Below are 11,975 nucleotides of genomic sequence, written 5' to 3' on the forward strand. Positions count from 1 at the left end.
ACATACCTAGCCTTATAATAATAAACGTATTTATAAATTATTATTTATGTTACTTTTCACTAGAATTTTATTAGAACAATGCTCATGAAAACGGTATATATTTAGTGTACTTAAACTAAGATTTTACTAAATCTTTCTTTTTTCAAATTGAATTTTCTCCAAGTTTTACTAAAACAGTAAAGAGAAGTAACAACGTATAAAAAAGTATACTGACACAAAAATACTTGGCGTTTTAAAATAAGCTCGAATCTAACAAAAGTGTGGCCACAGCTTGCATCACGAGTAATTGTTAGGATGATGTTTTGTTCCATTTGACTGAACAGCATTCATTCTGAACAATGTAGGAAAACAACAGTAGTTTCAAACAAATGCTTATTTGCTCTAGGTATGGTCAGAATACATAGACTTATTGTTATAAATCCATTCAGTTTGCCTCTGCAAAACTATCGAATTTCGTTTCTGTTGAAAGCTATTGTTTCAAATAGGCTATCTGCATTGCTGTGGCGAAGTGGTTGTTATTTGGATTTGGCCCAAAAATATCATTAAATTAATTTTAATTTTTAACACGTAATAGCTCTTTACAAGGTACGGTTACAGCTTTGTGTATAAACGCTACCATCGATTAATAGGGGAACTACAATTTGTAAATATTTATAATACAGCTATTAAAGTGAAGTGGTGTGAAATTACTTTTCGTACAGCGTATGTATAGAATTAACTCAAGTATTAATTTATTATGAAACGTAGTCACATTCCACAGTATTAAAATATCCGTCAAACAGTGTGTTGAAAAAAATATTTTGCCACTTGACCGCATAAAGTTGTGTATATTTACTGAGCTGCTTGATATTTACATAAACTTACTCTATAAAAACTCAACTGCTGTTAACAAAAACTACTGGAAACATAAAATCATACTTCTGCACTTAAACATATTCATAAAAAGCAGACAAGCTATCAGCCACGCTTACAATCCATGTTTGGAAATAGCGGGTATAAAATAAACTCCCATCTAAATGCATTGTGTGTACACTCTCACTGGAGCTAAAATGTACACGATCAGCACCTATAACTCTTTCCTATATAACTAATACAAACATATAGTTTTTTAAACATCCGTACCTGCATGTTTATCACACATTTCTTTATATGACGGATAGTAGATGTGAACAGCACAATAATTAATATAATACAAAATTTTCATATAAAATTATCGGGACCTCTTTCCCAAAGCATCCTGCCAGAGGCCAACAGTATTTAAAGAAGCTCGTTTTCTTACTTTGTCACTAACATTTTACCTGATGATGGCCATGTCAAACTCTAAAGCCAATGTAACATCGGTTTAGGATTCAATTGTTACCCTGCTCATTTTATTAGAGAAAATTTTTTCAGAATGCACTTGTGTATTGAAGAACGGGTTAAAAAAATAATTCATTAGCTAATTGGTGATTAGATAACTAAAGAGTGCTGACACCTTCAGTACCAGGTAGCTTTAGACCATACTTTCAGACCAGTTTAATGGCTCGTAGGGAGCTAAATTATTATTCGTTTAAGGAAGAAATTATGTTATTTGTTTCATTTAATAATTGAAGATTGAAATAAGATTGACATAGTTGGGTTTAAAATGCAATACTTAAAAAAAAGGGAAGCTACAAAGACCATGAATATTTCATTCATGCTGATTCATAAAATATCCATAAAATCCACAAAAATCCATAGAAGATCCATAAAATATAGGCCTAATACTAGAAAACAAAAAAAAATATATATCCCAAAGCTGTTTCGACTAAAAGTTCTTCAATAGCTTTTACTTTCAGTTAGTTTACACTCGAACCAATTGAAATTGTTATCTCAAGTAATACAAATGTAGCATGTAAGATTTTTTGTAGAAAAAAATGATTTTAAACGTTTTTTTATTCACAGCGATGATAAATGAACAACTGTAGTCCATGAAAGACCAGAGCCGAAAACATTTCCGTAGTCAGTGAAATAGCTCACTATTAGCTCCTTGGCGCATGATAAATACTCCCATCAATCACGTATTTGGCTAAACTAAATTCACGCCTTCAAACCCCGAAGTTGATTGATCACCTGTCAATCTTTTGTTTTTATTGAATTTTCACCACATTTACTATCGTGAAAAGAATTATATTGATTATGGTATGATCAGAGTACCATAGTCTTTTTAGTTACATTATTTTACAGGACTTACATGGGTTTTTGTATACTTGTAGTTAGATTGTCAATAGTACCATATAATATTCTTAAAAAGTAATAAACTCTTTAAAAACAAAGCTGTTTAATGTAGCTATATAATATATGAACCATTTGGCTAACTGGTAGAATACAAGTTTTTACTAACAAAATGCATCTAAGTCAAATATCAGATACGCCAAAATAACTGGTAAAAAAGTATTTATCTGTGTGCAATTTGTATAGAATTATGTTTGACGTTTAAGTACATTTTAAAACAATAAAACTCAGATCAAGTAAAAAAAATATTTATTCAAACACTAGCTGTTGTACCTGTTCTTTGCACTGGTTTCCTTTTCTACACGAAATAGAAACATTTCGATCTTTATAAAGACTTAAATTCAACCCTTATGGTTTTTATAAAAATGTTTATGACTTTTTAATCTGGTATATCCTTCATATATCTGGTATTATACGAATATTATACAAATCTTAATCTGGTATTATTTTTTTATTATAATAAACATAAACTGGTAATTAGTGGAAACCACCATTTTGGTTTTGATTAATTTTAAATCTTGAGTAGGCTGATTTGAAAAAAAAACTTGCCAAAATTTTCGAATAACATTTTCACATACGTGATTTACCTTCATCTCCCTTATTCACTATATGGTATACTAATTATTAAATTTAATTGAACAAGTTCTTTTAGGTATATCTTCTTAAAATTAAATCACAAATCCTTCCATGCTCACTTACAATAAATCATAAATCATTGAATAAATATGTGCTTAACTTTGCAACATCCAAACGTCTGCAACTTCTTACATTTTGGTTTATCATAAATGTATCATTTATAAATAAACAAAACTACTTAGTATTTCGAGTACATAATTTAAATCTAACATATTATTGTCGTACACAGTATATTTCAATGAAAATTTGTCAGGAAAATCTGCTAAGATACGTGCTTTTAATATAAAACTATCGTAAAATATTTTTAACTTGGAGAAAAAGCTCTAGCAAATGCTCGGTCTACTTCAGGATATCATAGGTAGGAATGTATTTAGATCGTGACTATTACCGCCAAATACATTTTTTTTAACAGGCCATTAAATAATTTGTTACCACTGTATATTATCAGTCAATATGAACACTTCCGTTGAAAAAGGAGAATGACATGCATTTAAAATAGATACATACTGAAATCACTGAAAGTAGGAAAATTGGAGCTTAAATTTTAAAGTTGTATGTTACAATGACAGTCTCATTGAATGTATTAGGCCCTTATGTGATGGGCAGTGGATTTTGTTACTTTTTGTAAGTAAGGATATACAATTTTTCCAATTTTATACATCATGGTTCATCATACTTTTCACCACCACCTGCCACCCTCGGTATTTATATCCTAAATCGGTAAAGTGGATACATTATTAAAGGTTGTATTGTAAGGATTGGTAGAGAATCTCCATGGACGGGCTGACTGATTTACGGAACTCCTGGGACTTCAAAGGGTTATTCCCCTTCTTACACTTATGCACTTTTGAATTAGATAAATTATCAAATTACCTTTAAATATCACAGAATAAAACTAACAACTATATATATACTATGGTACTTAAGCATAAACACTCTTTGCTACTTAATTTACGTAACATAAATGTTTTTGATTATAAACTATGTAAAATACAATGCAGTTTATGAGTTTGCAGTAAGACCAAAAGCGTTAAAAGGGATTATAGATAGTTAAGCCATGAGTAAACATACCTTATCGTTCTTCCTATTTGTTCAACTGGTGCTTTTGTTCAAAGTTTCAAAATGTGAAACAGAACATAATTTAGTGATAATGGTTTGTCTAAACTAGATACGAGTTTAATACTTTGCTTTTGTAATATCCGACTGTATTCAGAACTTTAACTTAGAAAGCCAAACCTAGTCAGTAAAAAAGGAGAGTGATTTTATCTTAGGCTTAACAGATTGCACAATTTTAACAATTCAACTAAGTTTTGTTACAAAACATGAAATATCAAAAAATCTTGTCAGGCTGTGGATTTATTGTTCAATTTTACTGGGCAACTATTTCAATCAGAGGATTAATAACAAAGATAAAAATCTGCATGGCCTGTATATTTTCTGGTTGTTTCATAAATAATATGATACATAAATTATAAATTTGAAAATAAAATAAACTTTTAAGTGTAACCTTAAAGCGTAACAGTGATATCTATAATTTTAACAAACAAAAATGTCATGCTTATCAATTCCAAAATCTTGTGAAAAATGTTCTACAATATCATATATATGAAACAATGAAGAGAAAAAGTAGATTTCTAATATCACAATGTTTCATTTTATCACAGAAGAAACATTTGCAGTTACTATGAAATTTGTTACAATGTTAATATACAGACCTATATACTTTTTTATTGTACTTCCCTATTTTTTACATTTATCCTATTCGTGAGCTATCAAACACAGTATCTGAACTAATTAAATTAATTCCACCTTACACTTATTCCTTTTATAAATATTAACCTTCTTTAAGGATAATTAAGTCTAAACTAGTAACTTCAATAATACTGAGCTCTTCTGTGACAGATGATCTGTGTAATGTAATACATATAACTATTTTCTTAATACAAAAAATAAATAAAAATGGATAAAACACATTGTAAATCACATACTGTTTACACATACTGTTTGTTTACTGTTTGTTTACACATACTGAATCACTTTACTACCAGGAGTTAAAAGATTTTCACCGTCAAAAGATACTACTAGTACTCTAGTACCACTTGTAAATTTGAACCTTAAAATCACCCAACAATTGTTTAACTAAGTTTTTAGCACGTGTAAAGCTAACCAAATATTGTCAAATATTCATCACTAAAACAAATTGTATCAGGTTATTCACCTTTAAAAGCTGAGAATGAAAACTTTCCATGGCATTTGAAATACTTAACTTAAAAAAAAAAAATGAAAGAAACAAATCTTGAAATTGGTTTTGTTTACGTTGTAGTAATTGTTCGCTAAATCAGCTGTTTAATCAGCAGGAAACGGAACAAAAGTTAAATAAAGATATAATTAGAGAGTATATGAAGGCTACAAATAGAAACCGCAGCGTGGTGCAAATTAATAGTTGATTGTAGCAATGGTTGGTCCCCCTTATTGTTCAGAATTTATGCTTTTCAATCCAACAGAACAAAACGTCGTCCTAACAATTACTTGTGCCGCAGGCTGAGGCAACGTTTGTGTCAAATTTGAGAAATGTCGGTGATCTTCAAACGCTTCGAGTTTCGTATTGATGTAGCTTTGTACGAATAGTTTGTGGTTTTTTTCATTTTTATATTTCCTAAATATGTATACTTTGTATGAAAGTTATTATATAAACCCTTACCGAAAGTACACTACACAAAAATAATTGCATGCTAAATCTCCTGGCCTACCACTAATAAAGGATACAAGGGTAATTGAAAAGTAAAGTGAAAAGAAGATGATACTTTATGTATAGCCGTATCTACACTTTTATAGAATATACTCTTTTGTATTACCTTTTATAACTACTTATTATTTATTAAGAAGAGGTATATTTTTTGAAACTTATTAATCTACCAAAATTCCTAATATCTTTCAAATTCCAAAATCAAATTATTTTTAAACACACGTGAGGTTGTCTGTTAAGTATTCACTGAAGACAGTTTGGTTTAATAGTATGATTATTATTTGAATATTTTAGCATCTTTTGAGCAATAATTGTTATACTGAACAAAAGTAAATACTTCAAAAACAATATTCTGGAAAATGTATTCCGAAGTTTCTATATAGTGAAACAATTGTAAATATTTCCTTCATTTAACTTTACTTGATGTGTAATGTTTTTGACAATAAAATCAACGATGCGCATATTCCCTGCTGTAAAGTTATGTGTTTAATTTATTCTATGTTCCAAGACTATATCTCATTTTATTGTTATTAATCTGTACATTGATAGTGACTTTCAATCTACTGTAGGAAACTAAAATTATAGTTTCAATAGTGATTTCCCGTTTATTACACTTAAGTAACATCTAGTCATAACAATATTTACATGCTAAATAATCCAGAATATATTCGTAATTTTCAATGCTAAAAGGACAAATCAAAGCTGTCACTCAAAGCACAAAGCTATACAACTACATCAAAGCTAGGAACCACATGATATATATGCCACATATGTCACACAAATCTTTGTTTATAAAGCGTTTAATAGTGTAACGTTAGTGCAAATATACTTCAGAACAACTTTAGACCAACATAATGAAATATATACATAGGAACCAAGCTCGTACACTAGGAAGGAAAAAAAAAAATTAAAATACAATACTGCTTAGCGATGTAACCAGATTTGAGCATAGGATAGATTTTGCCTTGTTTTAGCTTTTGGTACATTTTTACTGTACAATGAACATAACCGTAAACTTGAACTTCCTTTTATTCTTACATTAAAATATTATTACTTAGGAAATATTATGGCTATAATATTACTGAGGTCCGTTATTATGTATATTTTTGCGTTCTGGTGTAAAAGTATCCTTTAATAAATTTACCGAAAGGAATATTCCACCACGTGTTCTGATTATCGTACGGGTGTAAATATCTGTAAGATTTTCGGCTTCGCCTCGTACGTGAAATTTAGTGTTCCTGAGTTCAGTCTTGTCACATACATCAGCTCATAAATGAAGTAGCTACCGGGAAACCTGATTTTCGGTACTAGCAATGAAAAACTATTACCGTAAATATTCTCCTACAATACAAGCAAAATGTGTTTTTAACAGTTTGTTAACATTACATTTCACATTATCATTTTTACGAAAATGTAAAGAGTACCTACCTCTTGTATAAAAATAATATCATAATATCTTTTTCAATCTATGTTTTTTAAAGACTCGGCTGTAGCTTACGCCCAAGATGGCAAAATATGGATAAAATATTCAACAATGTAGTAAGGATTCTAATAAGACCTTCAGAGACTGGCTTGGCTGGTTTACGGCACTCCTGGGAGAATGAGGATCTCTTTTCTTGCCTTAACATCTTGTGCAAATTTAACAATTTTATAATATACATTTGCACACTGCACAGCACATTACTAAATTACTGCAAGTGGTATTTATTTTTCTGCTTTAGTGCTGCAAATTGTTCTGGATGAAACTATCCCACTCTCTCTAATACTTAACGAACAAAATAAACTATACAAACTGGTTATAGCTTCCAAATTGTTGATATAAGTAGTTTTTATGAGGTTCTACTGTTGTGTAACTAATAGAAAGAAAACTTGGTAGGTGTTCAACTCAGTAACGCCATAAAACTTATAAGGTAGTGTTGGTCAGAATTGTAAGAAGATATAAGTGACATCAATATATTTTCTAGCCAATCGACCGAGAACATCTAAGATATTCTTTTTTTAATAGTAGTTCAAATAAACATATACAGTTTAACTAACATCGATGGTGTAAGAATGTGGTTAACCTTACCACCAACAATCACCAAACCCAAACCATCACCTCAGCTTCAACCACAACCGGATATAACATACAACCACGAAATTTCGCAAACCTTACACTTGAGTGGTTATGCGCTTATATATACATATATAAATAAAATCTGCCATGATATTTCTAACTGTCAATGGTTAAAAACATTCCAACTGACTACAGTTAGAATGTTTTTAGAATGTTAATGTTTTAATTGAGTACAGTAATCCTATTTTATATTTTTGTCCATTATAAGTATAATAGAGGATATTATTTTATAAAATATTGATAGGAAATTTTCGTTAGGAAATTATCTTAGTCTTTTTTTTTGTTAGAGTACGATCTTAAAAATATTCTGGGATTTTGAATAGAGAGTTTAACAATCAGCAGGTTATCTGCTGTGTACCTCTAAGGATTAGGAAACTTATTACGTTTTGTGTGGGTAAATAGACTTATAGAAATATAAATAATTCAATAACATACTATGGATACTTTTCTTAATGGCGTTTAGCGATCACCATATTTCAATTCCTAATACTTCTTAAAAAGTTAATTTTTCTTTTCATCTGACAAATCTGTAGCATTTAACCGAATTTGTAAGGAAGAGGAACGAAAGTTAATATTATACTAGCATACTGTTATTTTGCTAAGTTCAGAGGATGGATATCAAATCTGGATACGGTTACAAATCCGTTGATTGTAACGTTGATTGTTGTGATTATGTATCAAGTGGCAAGGTTTGTGGGTTTGCTGTATTACAATTTTATAGAACATCATGTTGGAATTTTTCTCAAATTTCCCACAGGTAGGTTTGTAAATAAACGAAAAATAAAAAAACACCTGACGCATTTCTCATTAGCGTTTCAGGACAGTAAGAATTAAATAGTTTTTATTTTAGAACTATTATAACTCTCTAATATTAGACAATATTCAAGAACTACGCATTTCAAACCATCTTAACTAAAAAACAACAAAAAAAAAAACTAAATGTTATTCTGTACAGTTATAGGAAGAGAATCCGTTATTATTATTTCAGTAGAATTTTCATATAGTTTTATATAATAGTTTTAAGATATTTTTCATAGCAATAATAAAGTGTACAAAGTCTGATGTTTGTTACCAGCTATTGTTTCATCCTTAATTAGAAAAGAGCCTTAAATAGAAAATATATGCACGTATCAATTTGTGATTGTAATAGGATGTATTTAACTTTTCTTCACATATCTGGCGTTTCAAAATGTTTTATATTCCAATTATTATATTCTACCCAATTAACTGGGGTGACAAGAAAACTCCTAGTTCTAGCTTGAAGATGACTCAATGGCTTGAGCAAAACCATTGACTAAATAACATTGCCATAAAACTACTTTCCAGACCATAGCAATATAGGTATTTTCACCTATCAATAGTGTTTAAACGTTATTAGGATTCTAAAATTCAATAAAATGAAGCAAATAAAACATTGTTGCAGATTGGTTGGAATACACTTATTTCCATTCAAAACTAAATTATAGTAAAAAGATTATATTTTATCATTCAACATTTTTGTTTAGTGTAAAACGTCATTAAAATAAACAAAAATTTAGCTGATTATTTTAAAGAAACGTCAATGCTATTTTTTTATACTTCACATTTGATACTGTTCATACTGTTCAAAGCACCAATTGTAAACTTACATTAAAAAGTGTGTAATTAAGTTTCTGATGTTTTCACTATACTTGATTTGCAATATACAGCCTTATGCTGAGTTGATGAAGCAGCTATAGTTTCCATTGACGGAATTTCCTCCACAAATGCTCAATTATAAACTGTATACCATCATATGAGAAATACAAATTATGTTTAAGGGATAGCTGTGCAGACATAAAAATAAAGGAACCTAACAATTGAGCTTATAATGGCAAACAAATTATCAAGGCCACACAACTTTTAAAATTTGAAAAATGTGGGTATCATGATCAGTCAAGCATAAATATCGTTACTTTTTTAGTTACAAAATAATTCTCTTCCAAGAGTTTTCGTAGAGATTGAGGATGTTTGAGCTTCGAGTGAAAACATAGGTTATCGTTCTTTGTGTTTGTTCAACCACAGCTTTTGTTTGAAGTTTGTTATCATCAAACCGTTAAAAACACCCTCTTGTGAGTCTTTTTTGTCAATTTCGCAAAGGCTTTCATGCAGCATGCTCTGTTTAATAAACCATAATAGATAGGATTCATAGTAATCTACCTGTATTTCCATTGGATACAAAATTATTATAAATAAGAGATAAAGCATTACTTTGTTTACATGGATCCTGTAACAACACCTTTCTTTTGTGTTGTAAATGATTATATCATCAGATTATCTAACCCATGTATTAGATGATGTATCTATCTATATGTATAATAGGCTAAGCCGTTTTTTGTTAATCGAACTCCTCCCTTAATATTCACCCGATTTTGACGTTTAAGGTCTCAAAATAAAGGTTAAAACGTGTAGTTGTGCCCAACAGTATTAGATTTTCGATAAAGTCGTTGGTAAGGGCGTCATAGGCCCTTAAAGTAAGTTTTTCTCCATAAGGATAACATGGGAGATCATTTTTATTTTTAAAAACATATGTTTTTAGTTGAAAATAGTCAAAGTCTACTACATAAAAAATTGGTGTGTATTATGCCTGTAAATGTATATTAAGTTTAATAATGTTTTGAGTAACTTAAAGCGTACTCATAATGGATCATACTACTTTATTTTAATGCCGAGAATAGTAAAATTTAGTTGAGAATAAGTTACCGTGATTTACAAAACTGTACTGTAATATTTGAAATCACAAATATTTGACATGAAACAGCTGTACGAAATCATTGATAGTTTGCTTGCAGATAATTTAAACGCCAATCTAGAATGCCTAACAGGGTTTTTAAACAATATAGAGGTCAGTGGATTGCCAAGACAAAGATTTTAAACGGGGGCAGTGGTTTTATTGGTGAGGAATATCAATACACCAAAGGGCCTCATTAATGGAACAAGGTTCCAAGTGAACAAAATGGTTAACAATTTAATAGAATGTAAAGTCCTAACTGGAACAAGTGAGGGGGATATATTTTGATTCCGAGGATCAATAGTGCCCACCGGAAACAAACTTGCCATTTAAAATGGGAAGATGCCAATTTCCGTAAGCTTTGTCATTTGCAATGACAATCAATAAAGCACAAGGGCAATCACTTAAAAGAGTACCCTAGCAATGTTCTTACCCTGGCCAGTTTTTAGTCACGGGCAACTATATGTTGCTTTAAGTAGGGCTACATATTTTGATGGTGTATGCATATTCATCACGGAAAATTTTGACCAGGGTAATTTTCCTCAAGGTAATTAATTTCACGAATAAAAACTTAGTAAGTTATTTAAGGAAGTTCTTTTGTAAATAAAATAGATTTTTTGGGATATTTTTAAAAGGGGTTTCTTCATGAAGCATATTTATGTTCTTAAAATATGCTATATATTGGTTTTATTAAAATATTTATTAAATGTGTTTTAAAATCTTAAAATAACTATAAAATACTCGATAACTTATTAATTAACTAAATATAAGACATATACAGCTAGAAAATGGATGGTCGACTTTCCTTCTAAGGCTTCATTCATTACTGTATTTTATTTTCGACTTAGAGTCAATATATAACACGATGAATTTGTTTTCTAAATTCATGTGTTTTTTTTGCGGCGTGTTGAGCCGCACGGGTTCACTAGTTTTTCATATAATGTTATTTCTCTAACTATTGATTTCAACATTATTAGACCATACTTTTAAAGTATGCCATTATGTATTACTTATAATGTACTATTTATATAGAAATAGTACATAAGTTAAAGATAATTGAAAAGGGATCAAATGGTTTTTAAAAGTGATTTTAATGAAATTTTATTTCACTCTTAGGTGTTACAATTGAACCATTAACAAATGGATTTAAAACGTAACTAATGAATTAGTCACTCTCTTCAAAAATTCTGAAAAAATCATCTATTTAATTTATTGAGGCCTGGAGGGAATGAGGGGAATTGGATTTTTAATTAAGTTAAGCGATGCTTTGACGGATGTAAGGCTCAAGAAAAGAGTGTTGTTGGTTTTCTTTTTTTTTAAATTTAAATGGTTATGTTGTTAATTTAATTTATGTTTAAAATGGTATCAAAAAACTGTATTCGTAATTCAACCGGATGGTGACTTAACATTTTCAGACGACAGTTTTTTTTTAATTTGTATTCTTAATTTATTTAATTATTTTGTAGTTATGTAAA

Source organism: Macrosteles quadrilineatus, unplaced genomic scaffold (genome assembly GCF_028750875.1).
Source record: "Macrosteles quadrilineatus isolate MER2022 unplaced genomic scaffold, UCM_ALF_1.0 Scaffold_5__1_contigs__length_97177068, whole genome shotgun sequence".
NCBI lineage: Eukaryota > Metazoa > Arthropoda > Insecta > Hemiptera > Cicadellidae > Macrosteles > Macrosteles quadrilineatus.